The following is a 9273-nucleotide window of genomic DNA, read 5'->3' on the forward strand; positions in this document are numbered from 1 at the left end:
GACACATGTACCCCAATGTTCATCGCAGCACTGTTTATAATAGCCAGGACATGGAAACAACCTAGATGTCCATCAGCAGATGAATGGATAAGAAGGCTGTGGTATATATACACAATGGAGTATTACTCAGCCGTTAAAAAGAATTCATTTGAATCAGTTCTGATGAGATGGATGAAACTGGAGCCAATTATACAGAGTGAAGTAAGCCAGAAAGAAAAACACCAATACATTATACTAACACATATATATGGAATTTAGAAAGATGGCAATGACGACCCTGTATGCAAGACAGCAAAAAAGACACAGATGTGTATAACGGACTTTTGGACTCTGAGAGAGAGGGAGAGGGTGGGATGATTTGGGAGAATGGCACTGAAACATGTATACTATCATGTAAGAATCGAATCACCAGTCTATGTCTGACGCAGGATACAGCATGCTTGGGGCTGGTGCATGGGGATGACCCAGAGAGATGTTATGGGGAGGGAGGTGGGAGGGGGGTTCATGTTTGGGAACGCATGTAAGAATGAAAGATTTTAAAATTTAAAAATAAAATAAAATAAAATAAAATAAAAATAAAATATTTAAATACAGGAATAAACCTACCTGAAATAAACCTACGTAAGAGACAAAAGACCTATATGCAGAAAAGTATAAGACACTGATGAAAGAAATCAAACTGGAGAAACAAACAGATGGAGCAATATACCATGCTCCTGGATTGGGAGAACAAATATTGTTAAAATGACTATACTACCCAAAGTAATCTACAGATTCAGTGCAATCCCTATCAAATTACCAATGGCATTTTTCACAGAACTAGAACAAAAGAAAATTCACACTTTGTATGGAAACACAAAAGACCCCATCTAGCCAAAGCAATCTTGAGAAAGAAAAGTGAAGCTGGAGCAACTGGCTCCCTGACTGAGGTTATACTACAAAGCTCCAGTAATCAAACAGTGTGATACCAGCACAAAAGTTAAAACATAGATCAAAAGAATAGGATAGAAAGCCCAGAGATAAACCAGAGACTACAGCCACCTAATCTTTGACAAAGGAGGCAAGAATACACAATGGCGAAAAAAGTCTCTTCAATTAGTGACTCCAGGAAAACTGGACAGCTACATGTAAAAGAATGAAATTAAGACACTTCCTAACACCATGCACAATAATAAACTCAATATGGATTAAAGACATGAATGTAAGGTCAGACACTGTAAAACTCTTAGAGGAAAACGTAGGCAGAACATGCTTTGACATAAATCACAGCAAGATCTTTTTTTGAGCCACCTCCTCGTATAATGAAAATAAAAACAAAAATTAACAAATGGGCCCTTATTAAACTTAGCTTTTCCACAGCAAAGTATAAACAAGACAAAAAGATAAACCAGAATGGGAGAAAATATTTTCAAGTGAAGCAACTGACAAAAGAGTAATCTCCAAAATATACACAGCTCAACATCAGAAAAAAGTCAATCAAAAAATGGGTGGGGGGCTCTCCTGGTGGCTCAGTGGTAGAGTCCACCTGCCAATGCAGGAGACACGAGTTTGATCCCTGATCCAGGAAGACCCCACATGCCACAACGTGACTAAACCTGTGTGCCACAACTACTGAGACTGTGCTCCAGACCTGGGTGCAACTACTGAGCCCATGTGCCCCAACTACTAAAGAATGCTTGCTCTAAAGCCTGTGCTCCACCACAAGAGAAAATACTGCAAGGAGAAGCCTGCACACTGCAACTAGAGAATAGTCCCCACTCACTGGAGCTAGGGGAAAGCCTGCATAGCAATGATGACCCAGAAAAGCCAAAACTAAATAATTTTTTTAATGGGCAGAAGACTTAAATAGACATTTCTCCAAAGACATACAGATGGCCAATAAACCTATCAAAAGATGCTCAACATTGCTCATTATTACAGAAATGCAAATCAAAACTAAAATGAGGCATCAACCCACACCAGTCAGAATGACCATCATCAAAAAAGTTACAAGCAGTAAATGCTGGAGATGGTGTCAAAAAAAAGAAACATTCTTGCAGTGTTGGAGAGAAAGTAAACCTATCCAACCACTATTGAGAAAAGTATGGCGGTTACCAAAAAACTAAAAATAGAACTAGGGTATGACCCAGCAATCCCATTACTGGGCATATACCTGGAGAAAACCATAATTCAAAAAGACACAGGCACCCCAGGGTTCACTGCAGCACTATTTACAATAGCCAGGATTTGGAAGCCACCTAAATGTTCACTGACAGATAGATGGATAAAGAAGATATGGTACATATATGCCATGGAATATTACTCAGCCATAAAAGAAATTTGGGTCATTTGTAGTGATGTGGATGGACCTAGAGTCTGTCATACAGAGTGAAGTCAGAGAAAACAAATATCGTATATTAATTCATATGTACAGAATCTAGGAAAATTTTATAGATGAGCCTGTTTGCAGGGCAGGGATAGAGATGCAGACACAAAGAACAGACATATAGACAGAGCGGGAAGGGGAGCCTGAGACACATCGGAGAACAGGCACAGCACATATACATTACCATGTGCACAACAGACAGCTAGTGGGAGGCTCCTGCGGAGCACAGGGGTCCCCATGTGGCACACCATGATGACCTAGAGGGGCGAGAAGTGGGAGGGAGGTTCAGGAGGGAGGGGATATATGTATACATATAGCTGAGTCACTTCGTTGTTCAGCAGAAGTTAACACAACATTGTAAAATGATTATATTTAAATAAAAATAAAAATTAAAATATCTATTTAAATAAAACATATAAAATTAAATAAATCATATAAAATATTTGAATAAAATATTGAAACATTTTAAATCATTTTGAAGTGACCCTCAGTAATTCTTCTAGGACACCCACAATGTCAGTCTACCCCTAGTTGTGAGAATTGATGTTACAAAACACCATTATTAAATGCATGTTAATGCAAAATAGCTGAATCTATTAAAATATGAGTATGAAACAGCTAAATAATCCATACTCTTCTTGAATATTGACTTTGCTGTTCTAGAGATTTTTGAGATGGGATTGTAAGTTTTGGCCACCAAAGTATCACTTACCCTACTCCCATTTCAAAATTAAATATTTTCCTAAGCATCCAGCACATAAATAATTCATGTTTCAGCAATGGCCAATCAATAAAAGGAAAATGAAAACAAATTAAATAAACCTCATATATGAAAAACAAGAAAAAATAAGCTACAGTTTATGACCTTGTCAATAAGAATTCAGCAAATTATGTGCTACTTAATAAGATATAAGTACTTCCTCATAGGGAGTTACTCCCCAGGTTGGATGATAAGGGCAAAGACAGAGTCTCTATACAACCACTGTAGATATCTTTTGGGTTAGCTCAGACAAAAAAAAAAAAAAACACTTATGCTGCTATGGGAAGCCTTCTCTAATATGTTCCCATTAGACCTTCAGGCTTTGAGTTCCTTAGTATTCAAGATAGATTTTTGAGGTACTGGTTGTTATTACTGATCAGGGGGGAAGAAAAAGATGTTGTGGTATGATTATAGAAAGGGGAGGAAAGAAAGCAGGATGGGGGACAGGCATGGGTGGCAAGAATTGGTTGGTTATTCAGGGTGCTGTGTGGAGAAGGCAGTAACTGTTAGATATGGAAGGGCTTAGAAGACCAGCTTTTGATTAGAGTAAGCCCAAATTGTCATCACTCTTTACATCAAAAGGACTCACAAACCGTGGGTTTAGAGAGGCCAACCTGGAAGGATGAGACTATCACAGAAAGTAATAAATTTTCTTGACATGAAAAACACTAGTAAAACTAAACAAATAACTAGATTCTGAACTCTTCATCCAGAATGATGGGACAAGTTGGAAGATTTGCATACTAGGGACATAGATATCATATCAACATTAGGGAAAACAGTCAAAATGATCCAATTTTATAAGAAACTTTGTCTAAGTAATGGATATAGAGAAGTCTTCTCATAGTCCTACATGTCTTTTCCCATATGTAGTAATTAGATTTTTCAAGTTTTAGAATCACAGCAAGCTATTTTTCACCCCTCAAAATGTTCATTGGCTTCACATGTTTTCCTGTTTTAATCCCTTGGAAAAATCATATGTATTAAGCTATAACACATTTTGCATTTTAGCATCAAAAAGAGAATATAATTACTTAGAAGTTTAAAGCACTAACTTTAAAAAAACGACCAAAAATAAAACTTACCCTCCACAACCTTTGCCTAGTGTCTTATATAGAATGTTAATAGATGTTCAAAAAAGCTTGTGGAATAAACAGTCTCTTGGTTGTCTTAGCTCTTCACTGAATAATGTTTCGTGGCATGGAGTGAAACCCCTGTGGCGTGGCATGTTTAGTCAGAGAGCTATTTTAACACAAAATTGGGCTAAGAGAAACTGACATAGCCATGTGTAGGCTTGTACCTCCCCAGGTCACTCATTCTAAATGACCACAATTCTTTCTGAATCTCTGTGCTTCATATGTCTTTTTGCTCTTTGAAGAATTTTATTTTTCTTTTTATCTCATACCTGTGGTCAGTTTATGTGATTTGATATTATAAAGGATGAACAGTCCTAATTTCTGCAGCGCTAAACTTAGAAATGAAACTATCAGTTTACTTATTTTAATGGGCTGAGGGTGGGGTCTGCTCTGTATTTGACAGGACAGCTTTTAGAATATCATTAAAAATGGAATCTGTCTTTGTTGTAGCCACTATGGAAAACAGTAATGGAGGTTCCTTAAAAAACTAGAGTTACCATATGATCTAGCAATCCTACTCCTGGGCATATATCCATAAAAGATGAAAATCTTAATTTGAAAATATACATGTACCCCAATTTTCACAGAAGCAATATACAGAATAGCCAATACATGAAAGCAACCTAAGTGTCCATGAACAGATTAATGAAAAAGAAAATGTGGTAAATATAAACAGCAGAATAATACTTGGTCATAAAAAACAGTGAAATAATGCCATGGACCTAGAGATTATCACACTGAGTGAAATAAGCCAGAGAAGGACAAATATTATATGATATTACTTATATGTGCAATTTAAAAAGGAATAAAAATGCACTGATTTACAAAGAAGAAACAGACTCAGACAAGGAAACAAATTTATGTTTACCAAAGAAAAGCTGGGGGGAGGGATTCAAGCACAGGATTAACAATTATACACCACCATATGAAAAATGGGTAAGCAACAAGGATTTTCTTTATAGCATGCAGGACTATATTCAATATCTTATACTATAATGGAAAAGAGTCAGGGCCAAGACAGCAGCAGGTTACCTCCGGTAGCCCTGGACCAGGAGCCCCCATCCCCAGCAGCAGAAGGATGGTGCTGAAGTAGACCCAGGAGAAATTAACTGGCTTGCAGAGGGACCCTCCTGCCCATTGCTCTGCAGGACCTGTGGGAGATGATTTGTTCCCCTGGCAGGCCACCTTCATGGGCCTGAAGGACAGTCCCTACCAAGGAGGCATTTTCTTCCTGACCATCCACTTGCCTGCAGATTATCCTTTCAAGCCCTCAAACGCTGCTTTCACAACCAATGTTTAACACCCCAACATCAACAGCAGCAGCAGCATCTGCCTTGATACCCTGTTGTCCCAACGGTCTCTAGCACTGAGACTGTCAAATGTTTTCTTTTTCATCTGTTCCCTGCTCTGTGACCCAAGCCTGATGAGCCTCTGGTGCCAGAGACAGCCCACACCTACAAGGCTGACAGAAAGATTATAACACACTAGCAAGAGAATGGGCACAGAAATATGCTATGCAAGTAACTCAGAGGTTTTATGGGAAACATTGTCCAAGAGAGGCTGAGCTGAGCTATTAGCTGAGCCACTCACAGAGCGTCATCTCTTCTGCAAACAAATGCTGGTTGCCCACTTTCTCCAACCACAACATATTGGTACCACTCTCAGCCGTCGTGGTTTTGACACAGTCATGTTACTGATGCCAGATCAGTAGCCACTGTTTTTGATCTGCAGCCTTCCTGACTACACTGGAATCGGTCCCTCCACTCTGATCACTGCTCACCTCTTAAGGGAACCTGTGAGCCCCGCTGCCTGGCCTCACTCAGGCAGCATCGCTCGCAAAGGCACATCAGCCTGGCCCCTTACTTCATGCTCTTTGCCTTTAAAACTCGGTGCCAGCCTGGGGGTCCAGGACAGAGCGGGCAGGCTTTCCTCACATGCTATCTGCCACAAACCACATCCTGAAAAGTCTCAGCTCATCTCAGGAGTTCCTGGTAATAGTGTCACTGGGAAGTGGAGGCCTTGCCCCACAGATCCCACCAGTCTTCCTTGTTGGTACCACATGCTGGCACTCTCCCCTCACACCGAGAAGCAGTAAATAGATGTCAGGAATTCTATTTAGTATAATCTTTTTTAAAAAAAATAACAAAACATCATGCGATAACTGTCCTTTTAGGAGACCAAAATTATGAAACCTGGGGTGAATTGGGTTATGTTTTTCTATCTGATGAGGTGTTTTACGACCCTCAACCTCCTCCTGTTCAGAGCCTACATGAAGTCCAAGTATGAGCCATTCACTTTCCAGAACACAGCAGTGAGGGGACTGCTAAATGTAAATAAAAATGTAATTCATTTATAATCCTTGAAAAATCAGAAAACGTGTGTGTGTGTGTGTACATGTGTGCGTGCTAAGTCACTTCAGTCATATCTGACTCTGTGTGACCCAGTGGACTATAGCCCGCCAGGCTCTTCCGTCCATAGGATTCTCCAGGCAAGAATACTGGAGTGGGTTGCCATGCCCTCCTCCAGGGGATCTTCCCAACCCAGGGATCTAACCAGAGCCTCATATCTCCTGCATTGTCAGGCAGGTTCTTTACCACTAGCGCCACCTGGGAAGCCTCCTATAATACACACACACATATGTATATATGTATAACTGAATCGTTCTACTGTACAGCTGAAACACACAATATTGTAAATCAGCTATATACATCAATTATAAAAAAATTCTGTCTTTGTAGACAGTAGCTCAGAATTTGTTGGTTGTTTATTTGTCTGTAGGAGTTTGGTTTTATACTAGGTTTTAAAACGCAGCTACATTGCAATTGCTTTGATGGAGTATCCAAAAAAAAATCCCACTTCTGTCTAGTCTTCCAAAAACTCCTGGAGCAGCCTTGATTCCTATGAGATTCCTAGGGAATATGTTGGGAATATGAGTTTATTTAATACTAACTTTTTGGTATTTATTTAGTATGATAGTAACTAAATTTATTTATGTTCACCTAACTAAGGTGAGGCCAGAATTTCTCAATGTATTATAGCTTGTGTCCCTCTCTCCCACTTTTTATACCACTCAAATGAATAGTATATTGAGGTCACTTTTAATAATTCAATAAGTTATGGATATAGGAATAATAATAAGTACACAATCTCAACTGCAAACATTTATAGGTAACTTTGTAATTGAGATAGTGCAAACATTTGAGATTGCAAACATTTACAGGTAACTTTGGAGAAGGCAATGGCAACCCACTCCAGTACTCTTGCCTGGAGAATCCCATGGACGGAGGAGCCTGGTAGGCTGCAGTCCACGGGGTCGCTAGGACTCAGACACGACTGAGCGATTTCACTTTCACGTTTCACTTTCGTACATTGGAGAGGGAAGTGGCAACACACTCCAGTGTTCTTGCCTTGAGAATTCCAGGGATGGGGGAGCCTGGTGGGCTGCCGTCTATGGGGTCACACAGAGTTGGACACGACTGAAGTGACTTGGCAGCCAGCAGTAGCAGCAGCAGTCTTTATCTTGGGGAAGAAAGTGGCAACCCACTCCAGTATTCTTGCCTGGAGAATCCTGTGGACAGAGGAGCCTGGTGGGCTGCCATCCGTGGCATCAGACAGAGTTGGACATGACTGAAGCGACTTAGCAGTAGCAGCAGCAGCATAGGTAACTTACAGAATGCCACAAAAGTGTTAGTTGATCAGTCGTGTCTGACTCTTTGCAACCCTATGGACTACAGTCTGCCAGGCTCCTCTGTCCAAGGGATTCTCCAGGCAAGAAAACTGGAGTGTGTAGCCATTACCTTCTCCAGGGGATCTTCCCAACCCATGTGGTGCTAGTGGCAAAGAACCTACCTGCCAATGCAGGAGACATAAGAGTGTGGGTTCGATTCCTGGGTTGGGAAGATCCCCTGGAGAAACAAATGGCAACCCACACCAGTATTCTTGTCTGGAAAATCCCATGGACAGAAGAGCCTGGTGACCCACAGTCCACAGGGTCACAAAGAGTCAGACATGACTGAAGCACCTTAGCACACATTATAGAATGCCATAATCTGTGCTAAGAATTTAACCCTTACAACCACATTATAGCATACGTCCCCAAAATAAATGATAGCATTTCTGTTTTACGAATGAGAACATTGAGATTTAATTAACATACCTCAAAGGGTCCTAAATACCAGAATCTAAATTAAGTTCTTGAGTATTATAATTTATTTATACCATGGGTCTGAAGCACATTAATAAATCAAGTTATTAACAGGAAGTCTGAATGTCATTTAGAACCCTTCATACCTAAAACCTAGGTAGCACATGAAAATGGAGGCCAAAAAATGTTCTCAATCAACTACTGCTATATTTTATACTTTTGTTTCATGTGCTATTTACTGATACTAGTGATTTAATTTTAAGAAGAGTGAGATACACTGTGGATATGAAAGCACCTTTCCATTGTTCGTACAATGTCCAATAATCTTTCCTTACTGAGAGAGGGAAAGTTTAAATTGTTCAGATGGTGCCTGTGGTACCTTGATCTCAGAGACTTTTGATCCTTACCACAGCCCAAGGAGTAAATCTCCCTTAGTCTAAACAACTGTAGTTATCTGATCCTCTTGGATCAGTTCTTAGTTCGGAAGTAGTCATGTGAGCTTACTTCTAGCCAATAAAATATAAGAGGAAGTCTACTGAGCTGAGCTTCTGGAAAGCCTTGTTCTTCCTCAATAAAAAAGGAACACAGTGGGGACTTTCAAGATAGCAGAAGAGTAAGACATGGAGATCCTCCTCCTCCCCACAAATACATCAAAAAATACATCTACATATGGAACAATTCCTACAGAATACCTTCTGAGTGCTGTCATAAGATCCCAGACATCCAAGAAGGCAAGCTAAATTCCATATAACAGGATTGGGCAAGATATATAAGAAAAAAATGAACTTGGATGGGACCTGCACCTCTAGGAGGGAACTGTGAAAGAGGAAAAGTGTCAAATCCCCTTAAGTTTGGGGACAGGGGGGAG

At 40.0% G+C, this 9273-nt stretch overlaps 1 pseudogene; it reads left to right on the forward strand.

Moving 5' to 3' along the window:
- The first annotated feature begins 1073 nt into the window (after positions 1–1073).
- Positions 1074–5838, forward strand: LOC138439035 (ubiquitin-conjugating enzyme E2 D4 pseudogene; annotated as a pseudogene).
- Positions 5839–9273: the final 3435 nt, after the last annotated feature.

Source organism: Ovis canadensis, chromosome 4, assembly GCF_042477335.2.
Source record: "Ovis canadensis isolate MfBH-ARS-UI-01 breed Bighorn chromosome 4, ARS-UI_OviCan_v2, whole genome shotgun sequence".
Taxonomy (NCBI): domain Eukaryota; kingdom Metazoa; phylum Chordata; class Mammalia; order Artiodactyla; family Bovidae; genus Ovis; species Ovis canadensis.